This window comes from Leptinotarsa decemlineata, unplaced genomic scaffold, assembly GCF_025532065.1.
Source record: "Leptinotarsa decemlineata unplaced genomic scaffold, Ldec_3_MD MMD2_P_RNA_scaffold_6, whole genome shotgun sequence".
NCBI classification, from domain to species: Eukaryota; Metazoa; Arthropoda; class Insecta; order Coleoptera; family Chrysomelidae; genus Leptinotarsa; species Leptinotarsa decemlineata.
In genome coordinates this window covers 3,421,819-3,444,647 of record NW_027412533.1, presented here as the reverse complement: position 1 = coordinate 3,444,647, position 22,829 = coordinate 3,421,819, and the positions used below count along the sequence as shown (strand labels likewise).

The window sequence follows — 22,829 nt, the reverse complement described above, 5'->3', positions numbered from 1 at the left end:
CTAAACTTTAATAATAATAATACATCTTTTACTGATGTTCGAAATGGCATTTTTTGAGTTTCAGAATTATCGAAAAGGCCCATTAGATTGAAAAGTAAGGAATTACCCGATTCATCAGATGAAATGTAAAAATAGTTCGAATAATAATGGCTGTACCCATCTTCAAGTTTACTGGCTTTCATCAAAGAATAGAATGTGTGTTTTACACGAGTTTTCAGGCATTTTGGAGAAAATCGATGAGGCAGGTGAACGCTAGGTAGGTAAATTGTTTTGGAACTGACCTGATGTGACCCAGAAAGTTGAACACGTGGCATTGATTCGATAAGGCTTACGAATATAACGATATTCATTCGAATAAAGGTATTTCTAGGAGTTAACTAACTTATTTCGAGAATGTGTTAACAATGGTAAAAAATCAAAGAAAAAACAACAGACAGTTAGAACTACTTCAACTTTTTGAACGGAAAATGTATTTTGATATTGTATAGAAAACTTTTTATCATGGATATCATGCTCTCGAAAACTAGTAACTATTTTTCTTTCGAAATCTGCAGAATATTTAAACACAACAAGGCACTTAATGACTGAACTTTTGGTATAAACTTCACAGTCCTACATTGAATGTATTTTTAAATATTGAATTTCCATTTATCTATATTCCTATAGTTTTGTAAGAGTTGAAGTCTCAGGAAATTGATCTCACAAGAGGAATATCTACCACTTGTTCAGCTCACTGTAAACATTTGTTTCTTTCTTAAGTATAAAGATAGGATACATAAAAAAAATTATGTGGAACTACACGGTATCTAGATGGAAAATGTCACCTGGAGCAAGGTATTCATTATAAATATTTCCTCGACAAAAAAAAGTTATTTCTGACAACAAAATTACCTCCGATGAGCCAAAAAACGGGCTTACACCGGTCGAATATTTTGAATTTTTAATGAAGCGTCTGCCATTTCCATTTTCCTCATTGCAAAAAATGGAACAAAATTTTTTCATCTCTATCAGGCAACTTCTTCAGTGAAAAGAAATCTCCAAGAACCTCTCGATTCCAACAACTAGCTCCAAATCCAAACGAAAACAAGCTCACTCACAAATACTCCAATCGAAGGGAAAAATTGCATCATGAACTTACATTTTCCGGCAAGTCGTCCCGCAAACCGATCTCAAAAATCCCACGGCCGTCACTTACGAATCAAAACAATCAAAAATGAACACAAAAGTACAAATAAAAACCGACAATCGCAGTTCACTTGTTTTTCTGTCAGCTGAAAGACGCCATGACCGCCAGCAGCGTCGAGACGGAAAATAATCAATAAACGTACGATAGCGAAAGTTAGGACGGTCGCATGGCAACCCCTCAGCTCCGTACTCAACGCTTATGCAGGGTAGGATTCGAATTATCTTATCTCAATGATGTTGACATACCTAGAGAATTGTATCATTCTGGTAAAAATCGTATTTGCAAAATATCGGTCATATACTGGTCTTCGAAAGATGTCTGCAAATAGACCAAAATTTTTGTAGACAATTAAGTTTGTGGTGGGATGATAATGTCAATGATTTACAAAATGTATAAATCATTAACATGATTATGATTTAGGAATTTATATATGATGGTTATCTTGATGACGTTTGTTATGGGATATATACGTTCATTTATGATTAAAATAATGAGTATCATGAATATGTTTCTGTGAAAGATGACAATGCGTATTTTTTTCAATCAATGAAAATCTGTATTTCTACTGATGAATTGAAAACGTTAGAAAGCGAATTTTTCATTTCCGTATCAAATACACACATCGGAAAAGTCTAGGGATATTTTTATCACATACTAAATATCATAAAAATAAATGCATGAGGTCATTCAATTTCGATTAAATTGGTACACTCGACCACCCTGTAGATTTCTATGGGTTGAACAAAGCCTGCAAAAACGGTAACTAATCTTTTATCAAGTTTTTTACAAACTGTAGGTTTTCAGCTAAAATGAATAATCTAAAAGTGTCGAGTTTGTACATTCTATGCAGTTCTTGCTCAGCAATTAAACTGGAAATATTGTGCTTTAACATGGAACGCCATCACTTACCATTGGCTGAGATGAATAGTGCTGTAGGGCTTCTTCAAGGTGGCATGCGACAAAATGATGTAGCTCTTCGTTTGGGGGTCTCCCAAAGTGTTATCAGTCGATTGTGGCGGCGTTTCCGTGAAACTGGCAGTCCAGCCGAACAACATCCAGGGCGAGGACGCGCTACAACTGCAGTTCAAGACCGATTTTTGGTCTTAACCGCAAGAAGACAACCGACAATCACAGCACCTGAGTTGGTTAACGTGTTGCAGCAGACGCACCAGGTAACCATTGGTCGTGATACTGTCAGAAATCGACTGCATGAAGCAGATCTCCACAACAGAAGGCCACTTAGATGTCCACCTTTGTCGAGAGGCAATCGCGATAGAAGATTAGAGTGGTGTCAAGAACATCGAAACTGGTATGCAAATGATTGGGCCACAGTTTTGTTTACAGACGAATCCAGATTTGGATTTCATCCAGATTCTCGTCGAGTAAGACTGTGGAGACGACCTGGAAATAATGAACGTTTGAGACACGTCCAGGAAGCCCACACATACAGAGGTGGTACAGTAATGCTATGGGGCGGAATCATGATCGGCGGCAGAACCGATCTCGTTTTTCCAAATCGCTCCCTCACAGCTCGACAGTACCTCGACACCATTCTTCTACCTATCGTCAGTCCGTTTGCTGGTGCTGTTGGTGAAAACTTCCACTTAATGCACGATAATGCTCGTCCACATGTCGCGCGTCTAGTGACTGACTGGCTCCAACGAAGGAGTTGATGTATTGTCATGGCCAGCACAATCACCGGACCTGAATCCCATCGAGCATGTGTGGGACATGCTTCAACGAAGAATTACACCGCATATAGGGAACATTCACACAACGTTTCAATTGAGAGAGCTTTTAATCGCTGAATGGGCAAATGTACCTCAACAAGACATTGACAATCTCATTTTGTCGATGCACAATAGATGTAGGGCCGTAATAAACCAGCGTGGAGGCCATACTCTGTACTGATTCCAATTTTTTTTATTATGATTTTTTTTCGGGGTGCCAAAAAAGAGCCACATTTTTTTTAGTTTTGCTTATATGCGCACTCAGTATTTTTGACCATTTAATAAATTTTGTTGTAAGTTACATTCGTTTAATAATCACTCGTCAACTTTTTTTCCCTAAAGCGATTTAAAAAAAATTATTGCCATTTTTAAAAATATCCCTAGACTTTTCCGATGTGTGTATTTCAATATTTCAAGAAACTTCCATAAAAAAGTTAATTTCCCTTATCTGATTTTGGTGAAATTCGGTAATTGATGCTCTGTTTGGAACCTTTGGTGTAGTAATGAATATTACATAATAATATCATGAATATGGTGGACCAATACCTAATAGCAGGGATGCTCAAACGGTCGAGTGCTTTTTGCATCGATCTCGAGGAAAAAAAATTCGATATAGAACTATTCACAGATTTTGTTTTAGTAGAAAGGACACTAGAACAAAATGAAATTAATAAAACACTAAAATTTATTCTATCCACAATTAGGCCAGAATAACACCCTCATCACTTTCTTTCATCGTAATAACCTCCTGCTATAGCGGAAAAAGGCGGCTTTATCAAAAGAACGAGCGGTACTTGTCAAAGAAAAGCTGCGGCGATTCTCGTCTATTTTTCTAGAAACTGATGGCGGTGTTTGGCGGGAACATTCGAGACTTAATTCTCACCGATATAAATGTTGCGCCTGCAGGAATAGGAGTCAGTCTGAAGGCGATACAAAGTTTATTAGTAAAAAGTACAAAATGAGTGCCGCGAAGAAAAGTAAAACGTATTATTTTACTAACGATTGGAAGGAATAATTTTTCTTTTGTATGGTATAGGATAAGTGCATATTTGTCTCATATACCGTGTGTCAGTTGCAATACCTAAGCGTGGAAACTTAGAGGGATATCATAAAACGGTTCATAAAATCTATGAAAAGGATTTTCCGTCTCAGAGTTAATTAAGAAATCGAAAACTGCGTGTTTTGATAACTTGTATGGATAAAGAACAAAACATGTTCACAAGACCAGCCAAACAATTTAAAGCTGCAACGATCGCGTCATTTAAAATATCTCATATATTGGCGAAACACAAGAAACCATTTGAAGATGGATCGGTTGTGAAGGAAACATTTATTGAAGCTGGTGAGACTTCATTTGGAGATTTTAAAAATCAAACAGAGATTATGTCTGCTATTAGAGAACTTCAGTTTCGTCCGACTGTCACAAGGCGTGTTGAAGTCCTGAGTGAAGACATGGCAGATAAAATAAAACATGATATCATGGAATGTACTTACATATTTTTCTTTACATTTCGACGAATCCATCGATATGACAGACACTACTCTGCTGTGTATTTTTATTCGAATGGAATTCAATGACATATCAGCTAAGAAAGAGTTTTTGACAATTATTCCTCTGAAAGGAAAGACCCGTGGTGAAGATATATATGACGTTTCCTTCAATTTTGCAATAAACTACAAGCTACCAATATATAAACTAGTGTGCATTACAACCGATGTGGCACCTGCAATGACTGGAAACAAAAACGGTTTTGTGGCATTGCGTCGAACTAATGACGATTTCCTTCATTTTTCTCTTTCCATTGCATTATACATCAACAAGTTTTGTGTTCAAAAGTTCTAAACTTGAGTATTGCAATGACAATTGTGAATTCCATCCGTGCACATAGCTTGCAACAACGGCTCTTTAAATTGCATTTGGAAGATAGTGAGTCAGCTGAAAACACTGATTTAGTTCTTCACACGGACGTCAGGTGGTTGAGTCGCGGAAAATTCCTGGAAAGGTTTCCAGAAGTATTACCCAAAATAACAGCTTTTCTGGACGAAAGGGGTGATGACACTTAGATGTTGAAAACCAGAAAATGGCCAACTGATTTAGCATCTCTGATATGTATCACAATGTATTCAAACACCATTAACTTGGAGCTTCAAGGTAAAGGTAAAACTATTATTGAGATGATTAGTGCAATAAATGCATTCAAAAGTGAATTTCAACTTATGAAAGATCAACTGAAAAGAAAGGATCTGAAACACTTTCCGTCTTTGAAAGCAAGTATTCCTCAGTTGAATTATAATATTTAAGAGGCAGAATTATGATTTCAATAAATTGGCAAATATCGCACCATTTATGAGTTATCCTTCTTCGTGTAAAAACATTGAGGAATTAGCTATAGCTACTGAAATAGCAACTCAGTTCAACATGGACTCATGTTCTGTTGAAAATGAGTTAGTGCAGCTCATATCAGATATACATAAAACATCTCAAAGCCACAGCATCTGATACAAAATTCTGGTGTTTTATATCTAAAGATAAATATCCGAATCTAAGGCAAATCGCCCTTCAACTGACGGCAATGTTTGGGTCAACTCACTTGTGCGAGTCTGCGTTTTCTGAAATGAAGATAATTAAGTCGAAATATCGCAATCGACTAACTGACGAACATATGTCATCATGCTTGTGACTAGCATTCGGTAATTACGTACCATCTTGTGATGGTACGTAATTGATGGTACGTGGCATTGCATATCGCGGATATGCAATGCCACGCTTCAACATCCAAAGTCACTCTTTAGTTAAAAGTAGGAGATTTGAGCCGGTTCTAAGCCTCCCCCCACCACTATGACGTATTAATTGCTTTTTTATTGGTTGTTGTTTGGTGAAGTCACTGTGATGTGACCTTGAAGGGTGTGGTGTATGGATTGTTCAGAAATTTTTTCCCGGTTCTAATCCTCCCCCCACCAATATGACATGTTATTTGCTTTTTTTTTGTTGTGCAGTGAAGTCAAGGCGTTGTGACCTTGAAGTGTCTGGTGCATGGATCGTTCAGATTTTTTTTTCATATGAGATTTTGTGTGTGTATGTGTGTGTGTGTGTGTGTAAGAGAATGCACGGTACAGGGTTTCATCATGTGCTTGTTTGTCTATGTACAAACATACGTCTGCATACTTCGAAGATCCTCCAAGTAATGAATGCTCCATCGGTGTGAGGGCACCAAGTTAGTAGTGGAGTGACGTCACAGCAATAACCGTTCAACGGCTAGAGAGCGACATGTTCACTCCACGACGTGTGGCAGAGTAATGCGTATTCATCGGTCTGCTCTCACCTCCCTCGATGTAGTGAAGGATGTGACGTAACGCCCCAGACTCGCCATCAATGGTGACACGCAGGCGGGCGAGGACTGTGCTAACGTCTGTCTTCTCCGAGAGCGCAACGACAATTGCTTGTTCGGCTATCGCTCTCGAAGCAGTGAATGATGTGACGTAACGCATCACCCTACCCTCGCTATTGATGGTGACACGCAGGCGGGCGAGGACTGTGCAAACGTCTGCCCTCTCCGAGAGCGCAACGATCACTGCTTGCTCGTGCCGGCAACTGTTATCGCATCAAATTGGGAGATGGGCTTGGCTGTGACGTCAGGCATCTCTAGTGGATAGCAACTAGCAATGTGAACCTTTCACGGTTTCATGGTGGGGGTGACTCGCACTGTTTAATATAAAAGAAATGCTTGGCACACTATGAAATCAGTAGACGAATATATCTGCAGCAGTTAGCAATTGGTAGAGTGTTATTCAGTTCGTAATAGAAGGAAGACGGTGAGTGTATTTGTCTGTTGGAAATTGTTTATATTTTCATATATATTATCATCATGTCCGTTTCAAAAGTAGACTTGAATAAAATTAATAATTTGATTGTACAGGAGGTTGAAATACTAGAGCAAAAGGCCTTATCATCATTGCCAATTGATGAAGTGTACATAATTAAAAATATGTCAACTTATTCTACACGATTTGGTAAATCAATTTTATTAACTTTGCAAGATGTGAGCAATGATAAATTATTTAAAACATGGCTACCAAAACGTATTTCGTTGCAATTCAGTGATGACGATATATCTTGTATCAACTCATCAGGTGGTAAATATACGATGGTGTATTTAGGACAGAGCCAACAAAGTTTTGCTGGCATGAAAACGCGATCTCTAGTTAAATTCAATATGATTGAATAATAATTGTAATAATTTATAGCGAATTTCTTTAGGTCATAGCTTACAAAGTTTTTTGGTGTGAAAACGCTAACTCTAGTCAAATTCAATATGATTGAATAATAATAGTAATTATAATGAGTTTCTTATTGTTTTATTAATATTCATATATTAGATGATAATTATATGGAAATATAAACATTACTAACTTAGTTGAATACACCCACTTTGTAACTACAATTAAAATGGGAATGTGAGTATTATATCACTGAAAAATTGGAGGTTGCTTATTGTTTTTTTTATTCGATTTCAGTTCCACCATTTAAAGATGTGGATGCAGTACGCAAGTCAAGATTGGGTCGATGTTGTAGATCTCAAATCATCGGTTCAACATTTGTCGTCTAAATTGAAGGTGTTGGGTGATGGAGCCGAACATGCAAGCAATTATGATATGAGTGTATGCTATGATGAAAAACAAATCGAATTATGCCTTCGTGATGCTGAGAAGTATTGGAGTGGTGCAGAAGTTTGTAACAAATTTTTGGATAATGAATTGGAATTGTGGCAACTTTGTGAGGTTATGATTGAACTGAACCTAAGAAGATTCTTGTATAGCCTCCAACCATACTTGCCAGAATGGATTATTCATCACTTTGAATTGAATGATGAAAATCGAGAGGAAATTGAAGATGGTCGCGAAAATGATGATTATGAGGAAGAAGTTATTTTAGATAGTCTGTATGTTCCTGTAAATCATAAATAATGTCAAATAAAAAACTTTGAATTATTTTCATGTTTTATTTATTTAAATCTCATGAAATACAATAGAAAATGATTACAAAACAATAAATATGATATAAAATACAATACATGATATAAGTCAGTTACAAATAAAAAAAAGATCATAAAACAGTATATGATAGAGTGAAAAAAAGTGTCAATATCTGCTATGAACTGAACCATCCAATGCATTGTATGTTAAAACTGTATCATGCAAAATTAATGCATATACTTTAGTGTTGTCTGGAAACTTGGTCTTCCTCGTCTCAAACTCAATCTTTATATCAATAGTTGATGATTTTGTTGCATTCGGTTGATGGGAACAATCGATGACGAATAGTGGATTCTCTCTAAATTGCCCAATGTCCATCAGAGGTTCACTCATATCTTTATCATAATAACTTCGCTGGAAACTCTCAAAAGCATAATAAGCAGGAGCATCAAGTTTTTTATCGAAATTCAAATTCCAACGCTCATATGGATAAACTTCAGAATTCAAGTATACTCGAATACTATTGATATCAGCAGTTGTGAATTTTGTAATATCCTGTGTTCTATCTTCAGATGTGGTAGTACTTTGGAATGCGATGATGACAAAACGAGGAGTTTCCAATGCATTAGTTGTTTTGATGGCCCATATGTCTGAAGAAGTCCCACGTAATGATGGTAGTTCATAGAGGTCCCACATACGATACGCCAACTTGATTTTGGCATTCAGACCGCTTTTGTTTATTCTACTCAAAAGTTTTAGCTTGTGTTTATCATCTGGTACAATATGTCTTATTTTCCATTCGATTTTATTTATTTCCAAATCAGCATCAACCTCACCTATATACGAGTTTTTGAATGATCGAGCGATAATCAAAATCAATTCCTGTTTGGCATTCAAGATACTTTTGTTGTAATCTTCAGCAAAACCCATCAAATATTTCAGTGGTAGTTTTCCACTAAAAACATGACTGTTTGTATCCAAGATATCTTGCTTCAATTGTGAAAGTCCCCAACCAGATGTCAATAATGTGTTAGCATGAGATTGTCCAAATGATATCATGGTTTTCATTGTAGATGTTATCCCAGGTTTTCTAACAACAGCCACTTGTTCACCACCCATTTCATAACGAATTTCGTCAAAGAGAAATGCAATTGCATTATTCGAGAGATAGCATGTTTTCGCTACATCTTTGGGGGTGAATTTACCTTCTATGTAAATGAAGCTGTCGGCAATATCTAGTATAACATCTTGATTATTGATTGCAATTCTGATTTCATCCGAATTCCTGAATAGCGGTGATCCATAGGGCTTATATGTGTGCTCATGTAAACTTATGAGAGAATGATCGAGCACTGGTTCATTGAATATATTCAACTTTTCACTGTTTGTTTCGAGCACCATTGTTATTTTCTCACTTTCAATCCAATCGATTTCAAAAATTTAAGATCACTCACAGACAGAGCGTTATGTGCTAACTGTTTAGCATACACTTGTGGAATGAGCTTCTTTTTATGCACACTTTTCTTTTTATGCACGCCTTTCTTTTTGATAGTGCAACTCGTTTGGGATTGTTCAATGCGATTTTGTCTATTGTAAATGAAACCCATAACAACAGTTATTCGATTTTCTTCAATTCCAAAATAATGAAAATCTCTTCTTCACTTCCAAAATCGATAAGGTTATTTTTTTCATCCAAAATACGCACTGTAATGTTGTGAATCAATTGACGACCTTCTGGACTGACAGGCATATATATAATACTGTGTGGTTCTTTAGTAAGATTGTAGCCAGGTTCAACATCAATATCGAATGAGAAAAGAATGTGAGATTCTTCACCATTTATATATGAACCTGATATTATATTGCAATCTAAGCGGATAAGTCTCACAGTTGTAATGTTTATTGGTAATGATGATTCATGTATCTGATTTGGTGGAAATATTCCATGAGCGAACCCCATCATTTCTGCTATAGAATTTGGATGTGTCAGATCAATTTCATATTTGGATCGCATTTCACATTTGAATGTATTATTATTGGCGTGTAGATAGAAAATATCATCTGCAACGACATCATTTGGTTTTTTATCATGAAACAATCTGAACATGATATGTTTCTGTATGACGGCATTGATCTCTTCTATTTCGTAAGCACCACATGGAATTTCAATTGTCAACTTTTGGGGTATCGATGAGTTGTCATTACTGATTCTAAAACTAACTAAGTTATTAGCTTCAGTTATATTATTGATTGTATTGCATCCATAGAATCCCAAAAGTCCTAATCCATAACGACTGTTCCTATCCAATTCAATTGGTGGAAAAAAATCCGCACTCAAGACACTTGTCCCGACAGCTTGTAGCTCGAACTTTCGTGACATGACTGATGAATATTTTGAAACACATTTCAATTTATTATTGTACACAGCAACAGCACATTTGAGACAATTTACACTTTTTGGAAGGTGTTGTATTGTAATAAGTATCATTTTTATTGATACCAATATTCACATCCTCTATATTACAAATACAACACATAGATTTTCGAGGTATAGGACCATCATTAACATCCGAATCTGAATTTTGATCGTGGTGGTGCTCATAACAATATCTATGTTTCATTATATCGATGTCATCTTGCAGATGCTTAGGCAACTTTTCCCAAACATATGCAATCTCATGTGCAACACATGCAAGTATCACTTCCTTAGGCATATTTGCAAGCATCACTTTATCCATTTTTTTCAAGGTACCATATTTTGAAAACATTCTAAGTGAAAACCCCATTCCCTTGATAGCCTCCCGATCCAGTTTTGGTGTTGAATCCATTTTTATTTGGAAAATTATTTAGAGAGAAACTGCAAGCACAAGTGACCACAGAGAACTGTATTAAATTTCTGTTGTCGATCATAGTTATATTTGATTTTTACATTCGAACATTTTCGAAAGAATCGAGTCAATTCCAATGGTGGGGGTAGATCTCCAAAACTATCGAAATATGTGACTTCTTTCCCACATTTTTTATATGCCACCCAATGTGTTCCTGGTCCACTTATTCCATCTAAATTAACAATAGCTGTCTCGTTTTGTTTTGGACCTGAAGATGGTAATCTATCACGCATAAAAACACCACGAAAATGTGGAATTTTCATTTTTTGTGCATAATAACTGAGATCGAGATCAGTAAGAGGCCTCTGAGGTAGGGGTTCAATCAGTTTTTTGTTTTGTTTGTGGCTTTGTATGGTTTTAAATATAGTCCTAAACCTTTACGGTATGGTTTGAGATATATTCCACTTCCGCGTTTGCCTAATGCTACAGCCTCCATGGTTTTATTGTGACGATTGGCTTCCATTAAAGCCGCTCTGCTGGCTTTTGCCGAATTCACGGCCTTGGTAATACCAGCAGCGGCTCCCGCCAAACTTCCTAGTGCGGATAGTCCAGCAAAAATTGGTATCAATGGTAAAAGTCCACCGATCTTGGGAACAGGAATTATGCGTGGTGTGCGGATTTTCTTCTTTCCACCGGCAGCTTTAAGGTATTTACGTGCCGCCTGCAATGCCACAGTGATAGCTTTTTTGCTATTATTCGTCACAAATTGATTCCCACCAGCTTTCTTCAATACATTTCGCACTTTATGGACTATCCCAGCACCAAATGCAACTTTTTTAATATTATTTTTCTTCGATTGTTTCCTCTTACATTTTTTCTTATTGGTACTACAACCCATGCCCATATGTCTTTTCGCTTTCATAATGTTGGTGACAAGTAATGCAGCTGCTCTTTCCCCAATACTCGCGTCCTTTGATTTAACCCTATCCCAAGCGCTGTATTCAAGTTCTTTGTCGGCTAAATGTCTTGCTGCAAGATCAGATGGATGCTTAGAATATTGAATATCGTGTTTTTTGCATTCAATATCTAATTTATTGATTCCAGGATCGTTACGAGCTAAACGTTGTTTCAATTTTGTACCCGGTCCACTGTATTGATATCCTCCAGGTAGATGTAATTCGAAAGGAAGTTTGTTTATTAAATCATTAACAAAACCACAACCTCTTTTAATTTTACGATCACTTTCAATACATCCGTATCGTTTGATGGTACACATTGAAATGAATAAGCTAATAACATTTATATAGTCTCCAACCACGGCACGATGCGCATTGTAAAACAGAAAGAAAAGTTTGCTGTAGATAATCTAGATGAGAAATTTGGGTGTGGATTGAATGGACAAAGAGTATTCAGACATGGTCCACTACTTCCATCATCAGTTCGAGGACTCATTATAGGACCTTCAAATTGTGGAAAGACGAATGCAATGATATCACTATTAACACATCCACAAGGATTGAGATTTAGAAATGTGTATCTCTATTCGAAGTCACTCAATCAACCTAAATATCAGTACTTGCGAAGTGTTTTGGAACCTATAAAAGGATTAGGTTTTTATACATTCAGCAATAATGCAGAAATAGTGGAACCCTCCGACGCTAAGCCTAATTCTGTTTTCATTTTCGATGATGTGATATGTGAAAAGCAAGATATTATTAGATCATATTTCTGTATGGGACGTCATAAGGATGTTGATTGTTTTTATCTAGCACAGACATATTCACGGGTACCCAAACAGTTAGTGCGTGACAATACCAATTTCATTATAATGTTCAAACAAGATGAGACGAATTTACATCACATTTATTCAGATCATGTTTCACCCGATGTAACATTCAAACAATTCCAATTGATGTGTGTTAAATGCTGGGAGGATCAATATGGATTTCTAGTAATTGATAAGGATAGAAAAATAGATGAAGGTAGATATCGCAAAGGATTCGATAGTTTTATATACCCATGATCTTGTTTTTGAAACTTATTCGATCACTGAATATTGTAGAGGTCACTTCATCAACGAATTGAGCTATAATTTAAAAAGGGCATTATGAATACAAAAAACGATTCTGAACATAAAAACAATGAAATGAATTTGAAACGTCAACTAGTAGAGACAACAGAAGCTGTCAGACAGAAATTCAACTCTATCAAGAATGATAATATTGAAAATCGTTCGACACTTGAAAGATTGTATGAGCCCATAATGAAACCATTGAATGTTTTATCATCAAACGCTACTTCTAAATCAGCAGTGTTATCACCAAATCGTGGATCTGTTCAATCTACTTCAAATTATCCCATGAGTACTCCAATAGGAAGAAAACAATCTTTTGATGGTGTATCATCTGTGAATAGTGACACGAGCACACTTCAAGACGATATGAGAACAACTCTATTCGAAACACCATCATCGTCCCACATCGATTCCTCGGATCCTGACATCTCACCTGTTATGAATGAAAGTGGTGAAGATGTTTTGATGAAACATTTGAATAATGTAAAATCTAGAAATCCAGCATATGATGGAACATTTGGCGTACGTATGGATCCAATTACACAAAAGCTGAAAATGGGAAGTCTAGTGGTACATTTCAAAGATGGAAACATTTCATTTTGGGATGCTAATAAAGTGAAAAAATATGAATGCGCAGGTAGTCCAGAATTATATGATATGATCTTTTTGAAGAATCCACAAGATGTTGATAATGAAGAAACTCGTCAAGTATATTCCAAAATATTGAAAATAACGAATGCTCCATATAAACAATATCATCTGAAGAATGGTTTTAAAAATACAAATTCTAAAAAATTTCGTGAAGTCATCAAACCACTATTAGACTCACGACAATATCCAATTAGGAGTAGAAGTAAAATTGGTGGAGCACTCAAACGAGTGAAAATGGAGAAAACATATAATTCTAAACCTGCGAATTATGTGTACTGGAATTCACCGAAAGAGTTAGTTGCTCGCCTACGACTATTGGTAGCATCAAAGTCAGCTGGACATACCGGACATGATAATGAAATAATTTCAATAATTGAAGAATTACGTGAAGAAGGTATAATATATTAATATATATTCACAAGTAATGATCACTGTCACATCATCATTCAATGCAGTAACATTATCACTTTTTTTCTCTTTAATCATATTGAAATAGAATGACTAATGAAGTAAGTGATATCAAACGACAAGTTGTTAATGAATTACATAGACCTGCAAGACGTAATTTTCGTAGAAGAATAACTACCATCAAAGGTTTTGCAGATCTATGGCAAATAGATCTAGCTGAACTACAACCTTATGCAAAAAGTAATGAAGGATACCGATATATACTTGTAGTAATTGATTGTTACTCAAAATATCTATGGACTGTGCCAGTTAAAGATAAAACAGGTAGTACAATAACTAATGCAATGAAATATGTACTGAAGAAAGCCAAATTTTCCCCTAAACATATACAAAGCGATCAAGGGAAAGAATTTTTTAATAGAAGCTTCTCATCTCTCATGCGAGAATATAATATCAATCATTATTCAACATTCAGCACAAAGAAGGCAGCTATAGCAGAAAGAGTGATTCGTACAATAAAGGCATGGCTCTACAAGGAATTTTCGATGAGAGGTCACCACAAATGGCTTGATATTCTTCCAATTATAACTAGTAGATATAATAATAAAGTTCATCGTACAATAGGTATGGCACCCATCAATGTTGATTCAACAACAAAATTGAAATTCAAGGGTATCAATGGAATTGGAGGAAGACAAAGTAAACCCAAATTCCAATTGAATGATATTGTACGTATAAGTAAATACAAAAATATTTTTGAAAAGTCTTACACTGCGAATTTTACCACGGAGCTATTCAAGATTGTTAAAATTAATAAAACCATCCCAACGACTTATAATCTTGAAGATATGAATGAACAGCCGATTAGAGGATGTTTTTACGAAGAAGAGTTATTACGAACCGAGAATCCTGACGTATATCTGATTGAGAAGGTGTTGAAGAGAAGAAAAAATAAAGTATATGTAAAGTGGTTAGGTCTTCCTAGCGAACAAAATTCTTGGATTGATGAATCAAATATGGTTTAAATGTATCTAATAGTGACTTTTATGAATAAAGTAATATTAAAGTTCATTATTGTTTTCATTTCAATTATAAGTATGTGAATTGAAAAATATTGCAGCGGTAAACATTGCCCCAGCCATTCGCAATGTTCTGTGTATACCAAACCAAATTAATTGTATACTCCATTCCCGCTTATATTTTTCAACTCACGATATTGAAAACACATTATCATTCCCAAAACTAATCGCCGTCACTTTGAAATGCAGTATCCAACTCCTTTTGCCAATTATCTCTCACTGATAATGCCGTCTCATAAAGCTTAGTCGACTGCTCAAGCTCAGCCTGAGCTTGCATTCTCGAACGTTGATGGAATTGCTTATCTTTACCTATTTTTGAACGGAGTTCATCAGCATCTTTAGACATTCTAGCCAATTCAACCTTCGCTAATGCAATCTTGGCATCTAATGCTTCAAGAGTTTCATTATTAGCATTAATAGCTCGCTCACTCTTTTCAAGTTCAGCAATAGTCATCTGTGCCTTTACAAGACGGTATTTTGCTTTCCTTTTCATTTCCCCAAACCGATGGAGGGGACTGAAAGAAGATAGCGGTTCAGCTTTCAAATCACTCTTCATTTCTTTAGGAGTACCTTTTGGCTTCCTCTTCGATCTGTCACTTTTCGTTGCGGGTTTTTTCTGTCGCACAACACTTTTGGATTCTTTCTTTTCTTTAAAGTCAGTGACAATCGATGAAGATGCCTTAGTAACCTTCCTCTTGATTGTTCTAGATTTCTTATCAACACCAAGAGGAAGGGTAGATGAAGAGTGTTTGAGTGATGATAATTGCGAAACGATCGGATTTTCAATAATAATTTGCTCATTTGGTTCTGGCACATCTGCAAAGTTAACGAAGTCGTTAATATCAAAATCATTTATCGAATCTTGACTGGATAAATGTAATACTGGAATATTTTCAAAATCAGTCTGATCGATATCAATAAGTGGTGAACCATCTTCAGCAATCAATAGCGGCATAGAGCTCATGATTATTAAGGTCTGAGGAATGATATGTGATAGCAATAGAATGTGGATAGGAAAGGTGATGATGTTACTGAGACCTCACCATTTATAGAAGAAAATAAACTAGCGCATGCGCTCTTTCATCAACTGGCACATGCGCTCTCTCACTAAACTATTCACGCATGTAACAATCTTTGTCATTCAAGAGGAAAACTTTGTGTTGCATGCATGTATTTTTAAATGTTAGAAAATAATACAAATAAATTCAAAATATATATATATTTATTAATAATAGAGGACAATAACGATAATAAAAAATATAAAATGAAAAATGTTAATATGTCTCTGTGGATGTGGAACGTTCTTTGACTCTATTCCTCAATAGTTGTTGCTCGTGCGTCAAACACCAACATTGAAAAAAATGGATTCTCCTATTGGGGTAGAGTTGACCAACCTTCTCACACAGATCCCAAGTACTTCTACATGCATTGCATACATGATTCCAACAATTCATGGAATATGTATCACAACGCAAACAACGTTGCAGTGGAGTTGGAACGGCAGCACAGGTACCGCAAATATTTCTACAGATACCTATATTGTTAAATATTATAGGTTCGGAACACTTCAGACACTGTAACTGTTGTTGACGATAATCCGATTTTGTTCGCTTCGGTGGATGAGAAGGAGGCGATAGTTGAATCCGCAACACGCAATCACTACACATACCAGTACATGGATTGATTGAATCCTTAGGTCTACTTATTTGACAAAAGTAGCACACAATAGCCCCTGCAATCATCATTGGGTAGACACACACTTTTGGTTTTTCATTCCACTCTTTTGGAAACGGCATTTTACTAATTCGATTAGAAATATTAAGAGATGACTTACAGAAACTCTGAATGCTCTCTCCTACACCTACGATCTCTATTTATACAAATCAACATCATGTGAAAGTATAGTGGGATAACTTCTCCTACTATTCCACTCTAAACGAGTCAAGTGGGAGTCGCATCACCTCCTATATAAGTCGACTTGCAAACCTAGAGTTCATTCATTCACTCTCTACAACTGTGAGCAAACAACAACAAGATGAATTCTGCAAAAATAAATGCTGCATTAAATAGAATATCTGCTGTTGATGAAAACAATTGGATAGACGAATCAGATGATGAGGATGTCAATGTTCCGCTAGAGGAAGTGATAGTTGAAGCAGAAGATGTTGGAGTCGATGAAGATGAGATAGACGAAGTTGAAAACGAGGCCAACCAAAGCGACGAAGATGATGACGTGATGGAGTTTGAGAGGGTCATGGATGAAGAAGGAGATGATGAAGGGATAGAAGCTGACACAACTGAAGGCGATGGTGCTTTGAGGATCGGTATGCGAACGCTCAATGTCAGTGAGACACTGGAAGATCCCTTGGATTTGTATTGTGCAATGGATGCATACGTATTGATCAGCACAATAGATGGAGAGAACAAAAAACTATGTTGGTGCTGCTTTCGGTTTTATTCGCATAGAAACAATAATGGAGGGTGGTATGCCCATGTCAACACCCACAACACTGTCTCAATTATGGAAATGGGACAGAATTGGTGTGAAGCTTGCGAGAGGCCACTAACAAACTTCACCCGAGTATCTACATGTATTATATGTAATAATGTCCAACCTGTGGCACAATAACCGTGGACCTACTGGTCAAAAAAAAAACAACAGCCCTTTTCAGGGCTACATTATTCACACAAACAGTAGTTAGTTGTATTAGTATTCATAGATTATATGACAAATGAATACTTTGACTAATAAAAGTCTAAGTAATTTGTTAGTCTTTGAATATCTATACATTATATGACAAATAAATTACTACTTTGACTGAAAAGTCGATATTTGGAATTTGATAGTCATTGAATATCTATGCATATGATGAGTACTACTTTAAATGAAAGTTGAAGTTGGCATTTTGTCAATCATTGTATGCATATAATGATGAATACTTTTACATACATACATTTTGTTTGAGACTATAATGTTAACAATGGTATGAACCTGTTTCTGTTTGAAAGTATAATGATAGCTCTGAAAAGAGCTATATTTTTTTATTGTTTCAGTCTTCAATTGTAGCCCTGAAAAGGGCTGTTTTTTTTATTAATCCATGCAATGGTATGGACTAACGCTCCTCATCATCATCAGAAACAATGATGATTGTATCATCATCTGTATCTGATGATATACTGATGATGTCATCCTCATAATCATCTGAATCAGACGATATACTAATGGAATCATCATTAGCATAATTATCTAGCTCGTTATCCTCTAGATCGTCTAACTCATTGACATCCATCTCTAACTCTGCCTCTACTTCCTCTTGCATACCTTCTTCCATACGTGCCGGGAAATCATCAGGTAGATCATAGATACGTTGCAGCATTTGTGCAAAATTTGTACTGAAATGATCGAACGTTGAGTCTATTCCATGTACCTGGATGGGGCCTGTACTCGTCATAGAACACTCTGGTACACTCATCGGTTCGGTGGTGGAATCAGCACTCGACATTGTGGAAGAATGATATAGAACTGGGATTGATGCTTTATTTATATTGGAAAAAAAAGGAGGGGGTGAAGTGTAAATGTAGAACAATTCAGTGTTTGAAATTCGAAAGCAATAAGAATGACAATTTTTTTTGAAATTCTAAGTGATTATTATTATGAGAAACTCTGAGTGATTATTATAAAAAAACTAATAAGGGAGAGGGAAAAAGACACTGCCCCAACCTCGCAGTGCCTCGTGTACACCAACCAAAAAGTGTGTACTCCGTGGAAGGAAAGGAAAGGAATAGAAAGGATGGGAGAAATGAGGAAACGATTACATATCATCGTCTGAATTCAGGACTTCATCAATCAGGATAGGGGATGGTGGAGGACTATCATCGGACTCATTGTCAGCGTCACCGTCATCATCGTCATCGCTGTCGTCGTCGTCTGTGTTTCCGGACTGTGTATCCCATTCGTAATCATTCCGCCAATCATAGGGATCTGGATAATCCCCATCAGACAGGTCCGCTTGATCGGTTCCAGTAACGTGAAGCACTTGTATCCGATCATCATAAATTATGTCATCATAATCCATCGAGTGAGGTGCCGTCGTGGAGGTAACGAAACCTTCATGGATAGAAGCCCAGTAAGGATGTTGATGCGCTGGGTCACTGTACGGCTCAGTAGTTGAATCAGGTTCCATGTTGAAGGTGGCTGATCAACTGAATATTCCAACAGATAATTCCTACGTTTATACTTTTGAAAGGGAGTGGGGGAGGAGTGGGGAGGAGAGGGGATTAAGTGGGAATGAATTTCAAAAATGACATGAGCTATATTCCATGAAAGAGAAAATTGAAAATACTATATGAATTATATGAAATATACTTATTGATTTCATTATGAAACATATTTTCTTCCCAAGAGATTATTTACAATAGATTAGAGAACACAAAAATTGATGTGAGGTATTTGCATAGAAGAACTTGTAATTGAAATAAAAAAAAGGAAATAATAATGAGACGAAGTGAAGAAAAATGCTCCAACCATCGCATTGTTCAATGTGTACCAAACCAAAACAATGTACACCCTTAATTTCACTTCTTTTTTTTTATTTTATTTTTATTTCCTAAAATTACAAACATAAACTTAAAACTATCTTAATTAAATATTCCTAACTAACCTAAAACTAATCTTACTACACTTACACTTAATCTATGGGAAAGTTTTTATAAAAGTCACTAACTTTTTATAAGTCTCTATCGAAGAGGTATCTTCTTCACACTTTTTCTCCAGAGATGCATACTTCCGATCTAGTTCGGCTATTACTTTTTCTGCTTCCCTCCGTCGGTTAACAATTTCAGCCATTTCGCGCTTCCTTTTAACCAACGCGGCCTCACTAGCTCGAGAAGCATGTTCTGCTTCCTTACATCTCTGTAGAAAACTGTCCAACATTTCACTAACCTCTCCGATAGGCTGTCGCACTTGTGGCACTAACACTTCAGGATTCGTCACCGGTGTTGCCAGCATCGGCGAAAGCGGCACCACCGACGGAGTGAATACGATGGGAGCCTCCTCCGATGGGGACAATACAACTGGTGGCTCCTCCGGAGAAGGCGCCCTAGGTTGTTCCACTACTGCTGCGGGTGGTGTGGAGGGCCTTAAGCTGTTTGGAGCGGTCGACCAACTACCTGCATAAGGATTAGTCCTATTGCAAGTAGCTCGGTACTTAGAAATAGGACCAACCTTCGCTGCAGGTCGTTGGCAAACCTTCTTTACAGGCCTGACTTCCTCCTCCTCCTCGAATAAGTCAGGGCTGGTGGATCTGCACCTAACTCGCGAAGTGGATGCCTTCTCCTGCTCTGTCATAGGCATGATGGATGCCACAGCGTTATTTAATTCCTGAGTGTTGGATGCCATTCTAAAAATGTAAAATAATACAAAGTTAGTAGATGTAAAAAATTAAAGTACATTGTTAACTTACTCAAACTTAGCTCCTCGTCGTATAGTACACTGCTTCTGGTTGAGTATGGCTGGACTGCTCTGGATGACTGGAGTTGTCGTACTGAATGTAGAAGAACGTGCTCCTCGGGGTATCAACATCATTGGGAGTGGAGGGAATGAGGTGGGGGCGTGCATGCGCAATGGTTGGAATATGGTGGGGCGAGAAATGGTAGGAAGTGGGCGGGGTGAGCAATGGTGGGAAGAAAGCGGGCCGCGCTCCGCGCGGCTTACGCCCCAATTCGCTACGCTCGCGCCGGCGCGCTTCGCGCGCCGGCGCGAGCGTAATGGGGCCACCGCGCCGGCGCGCTTCGCGCGCCGGCGCGGTGGCCCCCCACCCACCACCCCGGGGGGAGGAGGGGGGGGTGGGGGGTGGGGGGCGGCGGGGCCGCGCTACGCGCGGCCCGCCGCCCCCCACCCCCACCCGCGCGCTTCGCGCGCCGTGAAACCTAACCTAACCTAACACCTATGACCCTAACCTACTGTATGTATTAATCTAATCTAACCTAACGCGGGAGTAAATTCACCATGTTGGTTCAATTAATACGTCATCTGTTGGTTTTGGTTTTGGTTCTATTATTCTAACATTTGGATCAATGTCCAGTCCTGGATATCCCAGTCCACCTGATGGCCTGACTTTATGACTTTTCTCCAAAACTTCAACTCTCTCTTCTAGTACATCATACTTTTTCATTGTAGTCCCTGTTATGTTTGACATAGCATCAAATTTTTTATTTGTAGACGCTGTTATGTCAGACATTTTTATGTCCACATCATTTGTAAGTTTGTCAAATTTACGAGTGAAAGTTATCCGAGCCTCTGCAATTTTATCGTCAAATGCTTGACGGGCATCGCGAGCAATATTACCTATTGTGGATTGTATTGCAGCTTGTAGGGCTAGAAGTATAACCTCCTTTGTTCCGTTAATTTCCCCCTCAAGATATGATACAGTTACACAATCACTCTTGTCAATTGGTTCGCTTATATTTTTCAATATTTTTCTTTGCATGTCATAATGACCATCTTTTGTTAATTTAAAACCAATCCCGGGAGGACCTCGAATGACATTACCACCCAATTTTCTTTTTCTACCAAACTTATCGATTGTTTTAGACATTGTGCACTCTACGATGATTCTTTTCAAACTGATATTTCTTTCATTTACATTATGCTATATACTTTACAGTAATTGGTTAGGAAAATAGAAATGAAACAAATAATATTTTTATCATTTTTTATTCATCTAAGTAACTTGGTAAAAGTGATACATATACAATACATAATACAATAATCACAAATAATCACAAATAAGAATGTTCCGGTTTGAAGGAATAAGCAATAATACTTCGAATTATAATTCAATTATTCATCTCTACAGTCAACAAATTGATTAGTTGGTCTAAGGCGCTCTCTTGAGAAAAAGAATGAACGATTTCAGACACCCAACGAATGTTATCATTAGGATCATTTCGATAAAATTCTATATCGCTATGACCCCATGGAAGAGTTCGAGTGGTATTCGGAATGATGAATCTCTTGTCGTCATGATACGATAAAGCGACTTTATTTTTCAATTCAGTGTAAATATCATGCAATACGCTTCTGAACGAGTTCATCTTCCTGAATATCATACCTCCCTCTTCAATGATTTTTTCATAGTCTTCACATGTCAATTCATTCTTTATAACAGATCGTTTCACACCTTTGGCCTTCTTCAGTTCACCATCAACAGATTTCACGTAATACGCTTTAGCACCTGTACCGTAAAAGCTGATTATTGGATCATTTGGGAATTCATCTTTGAAATTACCCAGAACTGACCTTGTCACTGGAATATTGAATTGGTTTCCTATTTTATAATTAGATGTATCGAACTTATTTATATTATTTTTGATAAATTCATAGAAATTGTCTGTATTTACTTTGAGAATAAGGGAGTCGGTATCAGTGTAGAGTAAGGACGCATCTTCTCCAAACTCTTGTTTGATACATCCATAGAAAAAATCATACATAACTGTTTTAGATAATTCTAGAATGGAAAATCCTAAATATAGTGGTTTATCATAATGAACTTTTACTCTAGCCAATTGAATGGCAACAAAATTTTCTGTAAAAATAGAGCATTTTTTAAAATTTGGTCGAGATATGAGACAACTAGCACCTATAGTTCTTTTTATATTTTCCCAATGTGTAATGAGTCTAACATCAATTCTATTGTCTACGTTTTCCATTGTTTTTCCATAGACTGCATTATTCATTAGTTTGTAGAAATCTTTTTCAGATTTGTTATTAGACCTATTACGCATTTCAGTATTCAAATCTATATAAGGCTTCATCCAACATGATTGCTTAAACCTCAATACTCTATGTGTGTTCATCACTATCAAACCATGATTGACAGCTTGCTGTAAGTTTCTATA

The 22,829-nt window shown here is 36.9% G+C and overlaps 1 protein-coding gene across 12 annotated transcripts in view; it reads right to left on the bottom strand.

Annotated features, from left to right (window-relative positions):
- LOC111510402 (uncharacterized protein CG43867) overlaps positions 1 to 22,829 on the bottom strand; it is a 746,925-nt gene that overhangs the window by 59,329 nt on the left and 664,767 nt on the right. Inside the window, exon 1 of one of the 12 annotated variants that reach the window (XM_074169819.1) lies at positions 1,139 to 1,271. The exons of the other annotated variants lie outside the window; for them this stretch is intronic. The gene's annotated coding sequence lies outside the window, so the exon portion shown is untranslated. Of the gene's footprint in view, positions 1 to 1,138; positions 1,272 to 22,829 lie in introns of those variants that run through there. 12 annotated transcript variants of the gene reach the window in all.